This window comes from Balaenoptera ricei, chromosome 6, assembly GCF_028023285.1.
Source record: "Balaenoptera ricei isolate mBalRic1 chromosome 6, mBalRic1.hap2, whole genome shotgun sequence".
Classification (NCBI taxonomy): Eukaryota; Metazoa; Chordata; class Mammalia; order Artiodactyla; family Balaenopteridae; genus Balaenoptera; species Balaenoptera ricei.
The window spans coordinates 111,050,084-111,062,894 of NC_082644.1; the positions used below are offsets into that span (position 1 = coordinate 111,050,084).

At 35.6% G+C, this 12,811-nt stretch overlaps 1 protein-coding gene across 9 annotated transcripts in view; it reads left to right on the forward strand.

Annotated features, from left to right (window-relative positions):
* RABGAP1 (RAB GTPase activating protein 1) overlaps window positions 1-12,811 on the forward strand; it is a 158,943-nt gene that overhangs the window by 102,067 nt on the left and 44,065 nt on the right. The window lies entirely within an intron of this gene.

The window sequence follows — 12,811 nt, forward strand, 5'->3', positions numbered from 1 at the left end:
AGATTCCTAACCACTGCGCCACCAGGGAAGTCCCAGAAGTGATTTTTAACCTAGAATTTTATGCCCAGTCAAACTTTCATTCAAATGTGAGGATAAAACCCATTTTGAGATATGTGAGATCTCAAAATATTTACCCGTCTTACAAATATAGATACATAGAACACTGAGGGAAAGAAAAAATTTGCAATTAGTAAGTTTAGAAAAAATAGAGAATGAAAGAAGGAAATCCAATCATGATATACTCTGTGATTCAGTTATGAGAAATATAGATTTAGCCAAAAATTGTAGCAAAATTATGTTGAGAGTCATGATGAGGGGAAGGGGGAAGTATGTGTGGAGGATAGGTGGGATTGGGACTGTAATAGAGCTACAGTATCATCTCCCATACAAGAAAGTCTTTAAAAAAAAAAAAAAGAAAAGCCAGAAAGTAGCAATTTATGCGTTTTGTTTAGAAATAGGAAGGAAACACAAACAGCTAAAAAAGATGAAAATTGTTGCCTTTGGGCAGCAGGGAATAGGTGAGAGGTATAAGGCGTCTGCTGTTTTTCTTTGTACGCTTCGTATGGTTTGACCTTTACAACTACGTAGGTGTATTATTTTTTATGGAAAGCATAGACCACGTTTAGATAAAGGCAGATAAATTTTAACAGAGATAGAAGGAAACCAGGAAGTGTAGGTTTAGAACATATTACTGAAGTAGAACATGAGGGCGTGATAGCACACTGTATTACCTATGGCCTTGTACAGAGCAATTTCCTCTTTATCATCTCATTTCATCCTCCTAGGAAGACAGGCAAAAGGGATGTTATCCCTCTTTGACAATTGTGGAAGCTGAGTTTTGAGGCTGTAAGACCTTTTTGATTCCTAGTCTACTACTACTATGCCTCATAAGTATGTTTGAATCTTTCTAGATTTTTTTAATTTTGTTTTTTACAAGAGAAGACAGCAGATACTAGAAAGCATCTTCTTTGACATCATGGGAAGGAATACATGAAAACAAATGTGTGTATGTATCTATGTATATGATGAGTATGTGTGTACTAGTATACAAGTATCTATAATGTAAGATCTGGCATTCTGAGATCACAAGAGGCATGCAGATTACTGTGTGGTAGTCATAGGTAAGGAAATGGGTGTTAGATTTCCTTAGAAGGCAGTATATGAGGTGGGCTGAGCTCTGGGTAGAGTAAGATTTCTATAGTCTTATCTCCTCCCACCCCTTGAATGAGGTTGGCATAAAATATTCAGCTGGACAGGATTAAATGAACCCAAAGGACCAACAGACAAAAGACCCTAATAAAGTGACCTACAATTATCAAACAATCTATGACATGAGAAGCCTTTAGCAAATTAAAAAGTATGTCTTTATGATAAATTGCCTTGATTGTAGTCACTTAATGATTTATTGGAGTGTTACAAAAAGATTGTATTGGCTTTGAATAAAATATGAAAGAGTCTTTTCAAAGTAAAACTTTAAATTGTGTCTCTTAGCTTTCAATAAACATTTGTTGAATTGAATTAGTAAGACAGTATTTTGGGGAGAAGGCAAAAGTTACAGCATTAAATAGCATGATATATTTCTGAAAATTCTTCCAGAAAGACTGGGGAAACCCTCACTGCCAAAGCTGTTTATTTATAGCTAGACCAAAAAAAAAAAAAAAAAAAAAAACCCATTTGAGGGTCTCTGTCTTCATTGGCCCCTGGGGAGCAGAATCTGACTTAAAAGCCTTTTTCATTTTAAAAAATTCTCCTTCATGACATGATATTGGTAGGAATTAAAAGCATTCCTACTTAGATTATGTTAACATCATGTATAGTTAGCAGTCATTGTACTAAAGATACATGTGTAGCCTACCGAGCACTGGAAATAAAACAAATTTTAGATCCTAGTTCTGACAGTTTATTAGATAATTTAATCTGTCAGAACTTGAGAAGGATACTTACCTTTAAGCGAAGATGACTCTAATATTATAGGAGTCAATTCAAGATCAGATGCATGTTGCATTAATGTAAAACTCTTTACATTGTTACTGTATTTATACTCTTAGATCACTGTTTTTCTGAGATAAAAAAAGAAGATAGTGAAGAGAGCATGGATTTTGGAATCTCTGGCCCTTGGTTTTCTACTCTGTAAAATGGGATTTTATCCCCTTGTTACGATTATTGTGAAAATGTGATGCTGTCACATCTTAAGTATATAGAATTGTGCATGGTGGCATCATAAGCTCAGTAGAAGATTGCTGCTATTATTTCCTTGTCACACAGAATCAGAATCTCCCAGTAACTTCCAGTGCCTGCTGTAAATACCCTCCGAGGAAAGGCCCTGGGTGAATGTGGAGGGGCTTGGTGAGCCTCTTTCTCTCAGGGATCATAAACCTAAAGTTCTGCCTTGATGGTTTACTCCATCATGTTACTGATGTTTTATGTATTTTGTCCTGCTTTTATTGTATGTTCCACAGGAGGATTAGTCCTATACAATTCTCAGACATTAAGATACATATATTTAGATGTACTTTATCAAGGAACAAGTCATTGGGGGTTACAGTAAGAGCTTTAATAGATTAGAGATGGAAAGAAAATTTGGGACTGAAGTGGTAAAGAGGAATCACTTTAATTGAACCTTAAAAATGAGTTGTATTAGGAAAAAAGTAAAACTGTGACAAAGGGTGTTTTAAGCTTCGAACGCCTCAGTGAAGATGGGCCATTTATATACTTTATCCGTGTAATATGTAGTGATAAAAAGTATGTACTTGAGAGGCAGGCAGACCTAGTTTTGAATCCTAGCCCTGACACTTACTAGCTGTGAGACCTAGGACAAGGTTCGTAATCCCTCTTAGTTTCTGTTGCCTTAACTAATAGTACCATCTCATACAAGTATTGTAAGGCTTAATGAGCTATTGCATGTAAAGCTCTTAGCACAGTGCTTGGTCTGCAGTAAGCATTCAGTACGTGTTAGCAGGTGCTGTTAGCTTCCTTGTGAATAGGGCAATATGGATGAACCAGAGGTTTCAATTTGAGGTGTAATGGAGTAAGGTCAGAAAGATAAATTGGGGCTACCTGATCTGGAATAAAAGGCTAAGGGATTTGACTCTAATTAGGAATTGTAGATGGACTTAAGGTTTTTGAGTAGGTGAATAACATAAATATAAAATCCTAAAGTGACAGAGCTGGAAGATCCCTTAGAGTTCAGTCTAGACTCTTCCTTTCTCAAATGGGGAAAGGGAGACCCAGAGTAGTGACAAAGTAAATTAGTTGCAGAACTGGGACTAGAATCCAGGCCTTAGACCTCCCTTAGACTCAATCATGACACCAAAATAAGTCCAAAGGATTGTTCAGGCTTTCAATCACTTGATTGGTCAAGTGCTTAGAAAATGTGCGTTTCCAGCAGGTTTGGAAAAAAAGAAACAAGTGTTCAGATTTTGATGTGGATTAAATAAAATAAATAGTCTTTCCATTGGCACTTTCAACCAAACAACTTAAGATTTGAAAAATCTTAATTAGTTAGAAAGTTTTCTTGATCAGTGGCAGTCACCTCAGAAAGGGGAAGTAAAAATACATGAAATGCGTGGTTCTAGAATGCCTTCATTGGTATTTATATTATTTGTACTGCTAGTGAGATTGGAGGGTGAAGTTTTTGCTTAAATAAAATTGAAGATCATTGCTTATCCAGTACCTTTTAAAGTTGCTGTTACCCAGGAATTTTAAATAGAAAAACATAAAAAGAATTTAATTCCAGGATGGTTCTTACTACCTATGTAATAAGCCATCACTACATAGATACTAATAGACCTTGGTTGGTATGATACCTGTGTGCTGTTAAGTTTTTAGGTTAATAGAGAAAGATCTAACTAATTATAGCTTTATACATTAATGATAGAATAAGATAGCTTTTAAATCTTTAAATAATTGTTTCTTGATAATTGTTTCTTAAGATTAGCTCTTTAGTAGGAAAATTAAAATCTTAAACATGATTTTTCTTATATATTGGGACTCTAGGATATATCATTTTTGCCTGAAAGCTATATAAATAGATATAATTAAAATAAACACTGAAGCGCAGGTCATATACCTATAGTCTGTGAATATGTATATGAATGCAGACCTCTTACAGAATTCTCAGTGCAGTTCAGCAGTTCACTGATGGAGATGTTTGTGACTAATAGCATTCAAACACAGCTTCTCATATAGATTATTTTGTTAACTATATAAAAGAGAACTATAGAGTTTAAAGTCATTTCAGTATAACTAGTCATTTTACAGCTGCTGTGTATTTTTGCTACTTAACAGGCATACTTAAATATTTGACTTAAGACTTGTTATTTTCAGAAGAAACTAGCTTTTTAAAGAAAAACTGAATATTTTCTAAGCATTATGAAGCATTCATAAACATTTTCTTAGAAATCATAATTTGATTGATTTGGTTATATTAAAATATAGCTTGGAGAATGGGTCTTGATTTTGTGTGTGTGTGTGTTGTATTATGAGAGTGAGTGATTTTGAGAAGATTTTATAAGAGGGCATTTGATATGCAGTTTTGCTCAGTAATGTAAATAATACAATTGAAATAAGTATTGGAATTCATCACAGTAATCAGAAACATATTTGGAATATGACTTTGTATGTAATAATTTTGTGTCTTCTAATTTAGATGACTCATAAATTACCTCCTCAACACCTTTTTACTCAAAATGACACTTTTTGTGTTCACTTTGGTCAGATAAAAGTTCTTGAGTATTTCCTGCTTCTTGGACCTCTCCATGATGGAGTACTGTGAATGAGAATCAACAATAGCAAAGCAGGAAAAGATCGATGGTGTAGTTAGCAGTTGTGCCTTATCTATACATGATTTGGGACAGTTTTGCCAAACATTGAATAATTTTCCTGTGGGAAACTTGAGCCCTAAAAGGAAATGAACATAGCTAAAAGGCTGCATATCACATGGGACTTCGATTTATTTTTAGAATGGCACTATAATGCCATATTTGGATTGAAACAATGTGATAGCTGTACCTTATTTTATTAAAAAGCTATGTTTTCTGAAGAAGCCATTTAATTTTCTATTACATTGTGTATATAGACTCAACATAACAAGTATATAACTGTTCAGCTGATAACCATGCTAAATGTTTTAAAGTTAGCGGCGCTTATTTGGCAAACATTTCTGGAGGCTGCTTTTGGAGTCTGCTTTCTGCAATAAAAGATTCTTTGGCAGTTCATTGATTATGGAATATAGTTGCCTTTTTGTTGTGCATGTTTGGGGCAAGTTGTTTTCTTACTGGAAGGGAAAAAAGAGTAAAGAAGGATTAGTAGCATTGGGTGTTGGTATAGTTAATTGATTGTCTTGAAATAGCAGAGGTCTTTACTGAATGAGTCAGTGATAATAGAGAAACCCAAATGGATTTTTGCCTCTGAGAAATGATTTTTTTTTAAAGATAATCAGCAAAGGTATTTCATTCTGAGCTCCTAGAATGTTTTGGTTAGCACAGTTCATAGGTTTTAAAAAACAGTCATTGCACCATTTATATTTTGTGTCAGCTTTTCTGCTACCTGATTTATCTTCTTTATAGTTTTATTTGGTTAAAATAAATTGATACAATGGATTTCTGAATTGGATACTATCTAAAATTGCAGATCCCTCACAGTAGTTCACTAAGTTTCACATATGGGAAAATCTGCCAAGTACACATTTTGCCCTTTGGCTTCTCTCCCAAGATTGGAAATATGCCAGCATCATAAATCTCAAGTCTGATGGGAAAGAGCTATCACTGATGGCAAGGCCTTATGCTACCTGCCTTCCATGCAGTATTTAATTTGCTTCTCATAAACTCTGCAAGGCAGTGACCATTGCATAGATTTTACAGATAGGGATATTAAGCCTCAGACCAGTTAAGTGACTTATCCAAGGTCATACAGTTAGAAGTAGGAGAGGCAGTTTTCAGAGACAGAACTGCCTGACCCTAGAGTCAGTGTTCTAACTATCACATTGTGTTCTATTACATTGTGTGACCTCGGTAGAGCACCTAAAATCCGTCTTCTCTATTCTTTGTCAAAAGTCCAGCTCCAGTCTTCACATAGTTGTAGCCAGATTCTGCAGTGCCTTCAGTTACTTCCATGTTTATGGAAATTTAGTTACAGTTTGTTCTGTGTTTGATGCGTTTGGAATGGAAATTTTAAAACATTAATTACTGAATACAGTAGTAATTACTGAATACAGTATTTCACTTATTTAAATATGTTAAAGATTAATTTCTTGTCTCCCATTGGTCGAGCTTTTAAAGTCTTTTATTAAATGTTATTCAATGGCAGTTTTACTAGAATTACGATTTTTGCCTCTAAGAGCAAATCACCAGGATAAATATACAAAGTAATATCTACCCACAAATCCAGTTTATACTAAAATTCCTGCTATTGCATTGGTATGGAATAACAGCACTGTAAGTTGAAAGAAAACTGATTTGAAGATCAGTGGTGCTAGTTACATAGGGACAAGTAAAATTATGTTTGCATGAATATACATTTTTATGTTCTTGAAATCTGAATTTAAGGTAAAAATGTTTTTGCACTGTCAGTGTTAAATGAGCCCATCAATCAGATACTTATTTCTAGAATTCTTGTTGATTGAACTATGAAATGCTATTGAGGGGCTTTAATTTGTTTTATACAAATACACTGTACCTCATTACTAAGGTATTGAGGTACCTTATTAGAATATTTACAATTCAGAAAAGTAGGAAAATGTAAATAAGAAAGAGATTTGGAAAACAGAGATAGAACAGGAAGATAATACACAGATATACAGGCCATGACCTCCTGTATAGTTTAAGATTGGGCTGCAAATTTGGTTCTGAGGGTTCTGGAGGCCAAAACAAAAATGGACATTTAATCATTGTCCATGGGGGAAAAAATAGCCATATTTCTTTAGAAGAAACAGAATTTCTGATAAGGACACTGAGTAATGTGGTAGGAGGTGTCCTCACCACCATGAGATACAAGATTTCTATGGCAATTTTTTTTAAATAGTGTCTCAAAACATGCCAGTAGCACAGTTTCATGAAGGCGGTTCTTTGAGAGGCCAGAATATTGTGGTCTAACAATACATCTATCAAGTGGTCAACCCTAATCAAAGAATAAAACCATAATAATTTAAAATATTACATATTTTTTTTAAAAACCTGAAATGATTAAGATACATATTGGAGGCCACCTAGCATTTAGGGAAAATGCCTTTTCTTTGAATAATTTACAAAAGGGCCACATGTTGAGACTTTTTTCGCTTTGTTTTTATGTTTAAGAGCGTCATATATTTCTCTGTGTAGTTAGAGCTTTAGCGATTTCTGCTTTTTCATAAACACTGAATAGCCTTCACATGAGTAAAAGGAGGAAGGACATTTTCAAAGTCTGTATCATGTTGATTTTAGTTATAAGAGTCTAGAAGACAAAAGCATTTTTTCATATATTAGGAATTATAAATGCCATTCACTACTGATAAGAGAATTTCTTCACTTTTATAGTATGTTTATTTGGGTTAAGAACGTGAACTAGAAAGCTGAACCAGTTGGGTTCCAGTCCCAGCTCCTCACTTTGCTTGCCAGGTGATTTAACTTCTTTCCTCATTTGCCAAATGGGGGACATAATAGAGCCCACCTCAGGGGGTTGTTAACACAGGTAGAGCTATATGATATATCCGTATATAAGGTGCTTAGAACAATGACTGCAGATCCTTGTTAGCTCTAGTTATTGTGGCTTAAATAATTATTTTTAAGTCTGTGAAAGTGAGTTTGTCAATAGGAAGTAAGTGGCTCTGAACCTTATATGTATCATATATCCCCTGAGAATTCATTTACTCAGAAAATATTTGAGTTCCTACCATTTGTCAGGTACTCTTCTAGGTGCTGGAGATGCATGTGAACAAAACAGAAATCTCTGCCCTCATGAAGCTTCACATTCTAGTGAATCTGTTAAAATCTAAGAATGTTCTTCTTAGAAAAATACACACAAAACTTTGCAGTCAGTGTCAGAGAATTTATGGTAAACCTTAAATCTGTTTATTAAATCTCAGGCTAAGAATACCATTCATACCTTCTTTTTATTTTGTCAGAATTCCTGTGAGGCATTCCTTAAGATGGCTACAGTATTTGATTTTAAAAGACAGAGCTATTTTTTAAGCGACAAAATAATTGTTACTGTTTTTCTTAATCACCTTTTTTGACTCTGTTAAAATGGTGTTAATAGAAATGCTATTAGATTTAACGTGACCCATTGAAATGAAATTTCCAGATTTTGCAGGTTTTTGTAGGCCCATCTTGATCTTGCCCAAACACAAGAACATCTGTTTTCATAGGCTGAGAAGTCTTATTCTTCACCTTTTCACTTAAGCAATTCTGCTACTTCCAAAACACATGAAATTAAATTACAAATGACAGGAGTTACGTTTAATTAAGAAAAATGATTTTACCTCCAGAAGGTTTTTAGTCCTCATTTATTAATTTTTAAGTATAGTACTCCTTCAATTTCATTTTCCTTCTTTTGAGTTTTTATCCTAGGGAATTTAAAAAACTAAGTCTTTAAAATCACTTCTGACAATCTGTAGCTGACTTTAAAGAGCGAAATGTAACCAAAAAATTATTTTATTTCTGTGAAACATATTGTAAAGAGAGGATATAGCATGATGGATTTGAGTGGAATTTTGGTGGTATTTGTTTTCGTAAGTATTACATGATGGCTTTTAACAAAGCATTTATAACATTTTGGATAGTCTTAAGAAGATCTTTTTCTTTAGGCAACAAGCTACTTTGGAAATAATCTTCTCTATGCTGGTTATTTCTCATGGCAGCCTTCCACTGCATTTTCTTTGTTTGGGTACTTTCTTTTTCTTCCTGCCATTCTTAGCTTTCTATTTTTCAACTTGAGTTTACAAAGGGTGTGTATTCAGAGGGTTTCCGTCAGTTCCCAGTACCTTGTTAATCCTGAGAAGTTACTCAGAGAGCCAATTCTCACAGTAAGGTATAAAAATAGTCATCCAGAAAAATTACAGAATGTGGTACCACTGTGATTTGACCTAATGGACGACTTTCAAAACCAAGATGGGAGAAGAAAACAGCACAAATGTTATTTCCTTAGATTTTTCTCTGCACAAATTATTTTAGACAAGCCTTACAATTTAAGAAAGTAACAAAACGTCACTATTGCTTTCTTATATACACTAAAAAGAGCATAAGAATTGGGGACAAGAAAGAAATCATCTAGAAATCAATTACATCAACAGAGCCTCCTTTTTATTACTATTGAGCTTGTACCCACAGCATTCATTTCACCAGTTTTTTTCCACAAATTTAGTCCAACATTTTGAGTGCCTAATAAGTGCAAATCTTAGTATGATATGTTTGTTTCAATTAGTGAACCAATACTGATATATTACTATCAACTGAAGTCCATGTTTTATTTAGATTTCCTTTGTTTATTCTTTTTTTTTTTTAAAGATAATCTTTAAAGACTCTTGCTTTTTTTTTTTTTAATTTTTATTTATTTATTTATTTATGGCTGTGTTGGGTCTTCGTTTCTGTGTGCGGGCTTTCTCCAGTTGCGGCAAGCGGGGGCCACTCTTCATCACGGTGTGTGGGCCTCTCACTATCGCGGCCTCTCTTGTTGCGGAGCACAGGCTCCAGACGCGCAGGCTTAGTAATTGTGGCTCACGGGCCTAGTTGCTCCGCGGCATGTGGGATCTTCCCAGACCAGGGCTCGAACCCGTGTCCCCTACATTGGCAGGCAGATTCTCAACCACTGCGCCACCAGGGAGGCCCCCCTTTGTTTATTCTTAATGTCCTTTTTCTCTTCCAGATCCCATCCAGGATACTTCATTATATTTAGTCCTTCTGTCTCCTTAGGCTCCTCTTGACTGTGTTTGAGTTTCTTAGACTTTCCTTGTTTTTGATGACTTTGGCAGCTTTAAGGAATACTGGTCAGGTATTTTATAGAATGTCCCTCATTTGGAATTTGTCTCATGTTTTTCTCATAAGGTTATGAGTTTAGGGGAAAAAGAACACATAGGTAAAGTCCCATTTTCATTACCGCATAACGAGGGTATGTACTATCAACATGACTAGTCACTATTAATGTGGACATTGATCATCTGGCTAAGGTCATGTTTGTTAGATTTCTCCTTTGTTGTTACTCTTTTTTTCCCCCTTACCATACTGTACTCTCCAGAAGGAAGACACTGTGCACAGCCCACACAGGAGTGGGCTTCCTCCATGAGGACAGGGTGGTTTTTTTGTGTGTTTTTTTTTCCGGCTGCGCCGCACGGCATGCATTATCTTAGTTCCCCGACCAAGGGTCGAACCTGTGCCCCCCTGTGGTAGAGGCACAGAGTCTTAACCACTGGACCGGCAGGGAAGTCCCAGGGCAGGGTGTTTTCATAAATTATTTGGAATTCTTCTTCATGGGAGATTTGTCTCTTTTCCCCCCATTTATTTACTTATTTGGTTGTTTATTTATATAATTATAGATTCATGGATATTTATTTTATACTTTAGATTATAATCCAGTAATACTTCATTAATTTTGTTGCTTACATTGTTCCAGCTTTGGCTACTGGGAACTCTGGCTCATGTTTCCCTTTGACATGTTCCCATCGTTGTGGGTTTGTTTTCTTTGTGGTGTGAATAAGGGGGGAAGTTCTTCCTTACTCTGTGGCACTTCTAGATGTTCCAGGATCATCTTGTATATTTCCTGCCCCAGCACTAGAATCAGCCATTTCCATAAGGAGCCTGGTTCCTTTATTAGTAAATGGTATTAGAAACCAAGATCCTGTCACTGGGTGTGCTCATTGCTACTGGGTGTTACTGCTTCTAGGCCATCGCAACTGACAGGACAAGGAAATATATGCCTGATAGTGCCTTTTTTTTTACATCTGTCAGCATGTGGGTTCAGCAAACAATGCATTGGAATTAGAATGGGATGGAGTCAGTAAACTTTATGTGTAGTTCTTTGCAACTTTAAGTACAATTCTTAGTTATATACAGACTAGAAGGAGGCCAAGACAAGTACATAAGTGACTATTCCAAAACAGCAGGGCAGCTGCTGTGAGGGTGCTACCAGTGTGGTATATAAATTGGTACAACTTTTCTGGAGGACAAATTGGCATTGTTAAGTCAAAATCCAAACACAAGAGTTAACGCTGGATCTTTGGGGGAAAGGAGTGATTGTGGAAATAATCTCTTCCCCCTCAAGAATCATGGCTCTACTTTACAGCCTTGTTTATAGCAAAAGGAGTAGAACAACCTGAATCTTCCAATGTCAGAGATTTGGCCTAGTAAATTATGGTATAGCCATGTGACAGGTTACTGTGCATTAAAAATGCTAGGGTAGGATAACTGTCAGATAACAGGAAAAAAGGCTCACAACATTTTACAGTTAGTAAAAATTAATTTTCAAAACAATGTAAGCTCATTTTATAAAAATAATTATATAGAAAGTTAGATATATGCTTATCAAACATTAGCTACAGTGAAATTACCTTTTTTTCTCATTTTCCCCAGTATTCTTATTGTAAGGAAGCAAAAATGTTTTATTAAAATAAGAAAACAAAAAGGGTTTGTTATTATGCTAAGAAGATAAAAGGTTAGATTTTTCCTTTTAAGACGCAGTAGGTATATCATTAATTTGGGGTTATGTTTGGGGAACAGTGACTAGTCCCATTTGACGGCAGTATGGGAAGGGGAAATAAAAAAGATTTGGATTTTAGTGTGAGGTGTTAATTCTTAGTATTTGTTTAGTGAATAAATTTTTAAAGTGCTATTATTTTAGAGTATGGTATTTAATGAAATTATTTCCAACAATGTATGTATGTATTCCATTATATAGATGGTAATTTGTTTATCTTTTTTTATTAATGGACATTTGGGGTTTCTAGTTTTTGGCCATTACAAATAAGGTTAGTATGAACATTTTTGTACATTTTTGGTTTTCTTTTGGACACATGTTTTTCTTTCTCCTGTGTGATACTTAAGAGTGAAATTGCTGGGTCTCTGTAAATGCCTATTTAACTTTACAGAAAACAGCCATGTAATTCACTAAAGTGGATGTATCATTTTATATCTCCATTAGCAACAGTTAAGAGTTCCAGTTGTTTCATATCCTCACCAACATTCCGTTTTGTCTTTTTATTTTAGCCAGTCTAATATGTTTCAGTGTGTATGTTTAGAGTTTCTGAATTGTGTATACTGTTTGTATTGCTGCTTGAAATATAAGGGACAGTATGGCACTATAATTACAGGGTTTCATTTAAATCTTTACTACATTGCAGATACAGAAATATACAGACTTTGGAGAATTGACTTTTGTAAAATGCAGCAAACATTTTTAAGATTCATTATTACATGAAAAAAAGTGTTCAAAGGTAAATACATTTCAAGTTGTTGCAGCTTGTTTGTGACAGAATTTCTGCAAGTAAAACATAAAAAGTTAATCAGGGGCTTCCCTGGTGGCGCAGTGGTTGGGAGTCCGCCTGCCAATGTGGGGGACATGGGTTCGGGCCCTGGTCCGGGAGGATCCCACATGCCATGGAGCGACTGGGCCTGTGTGCCACAACTACTGAGCCTGCGCTCTAGAGCCCGTGAGCCACAACTACTGAAGTCTGCGCACCTAGAGCCCGTGCTCCGCAGCGGGGTAGGCCGCCGCAGTAAGAGGCCCGTGCACCGTGGCAAGGAGTGGCCCCCGCTCGCTGCAGCCGGAGAAGGGCCGCGCTCGGCAGCAGGGACCCAACGCAGCCAAAAATAAAATAAAATAAATTAAAAAAAAAAAGTTAATCAGT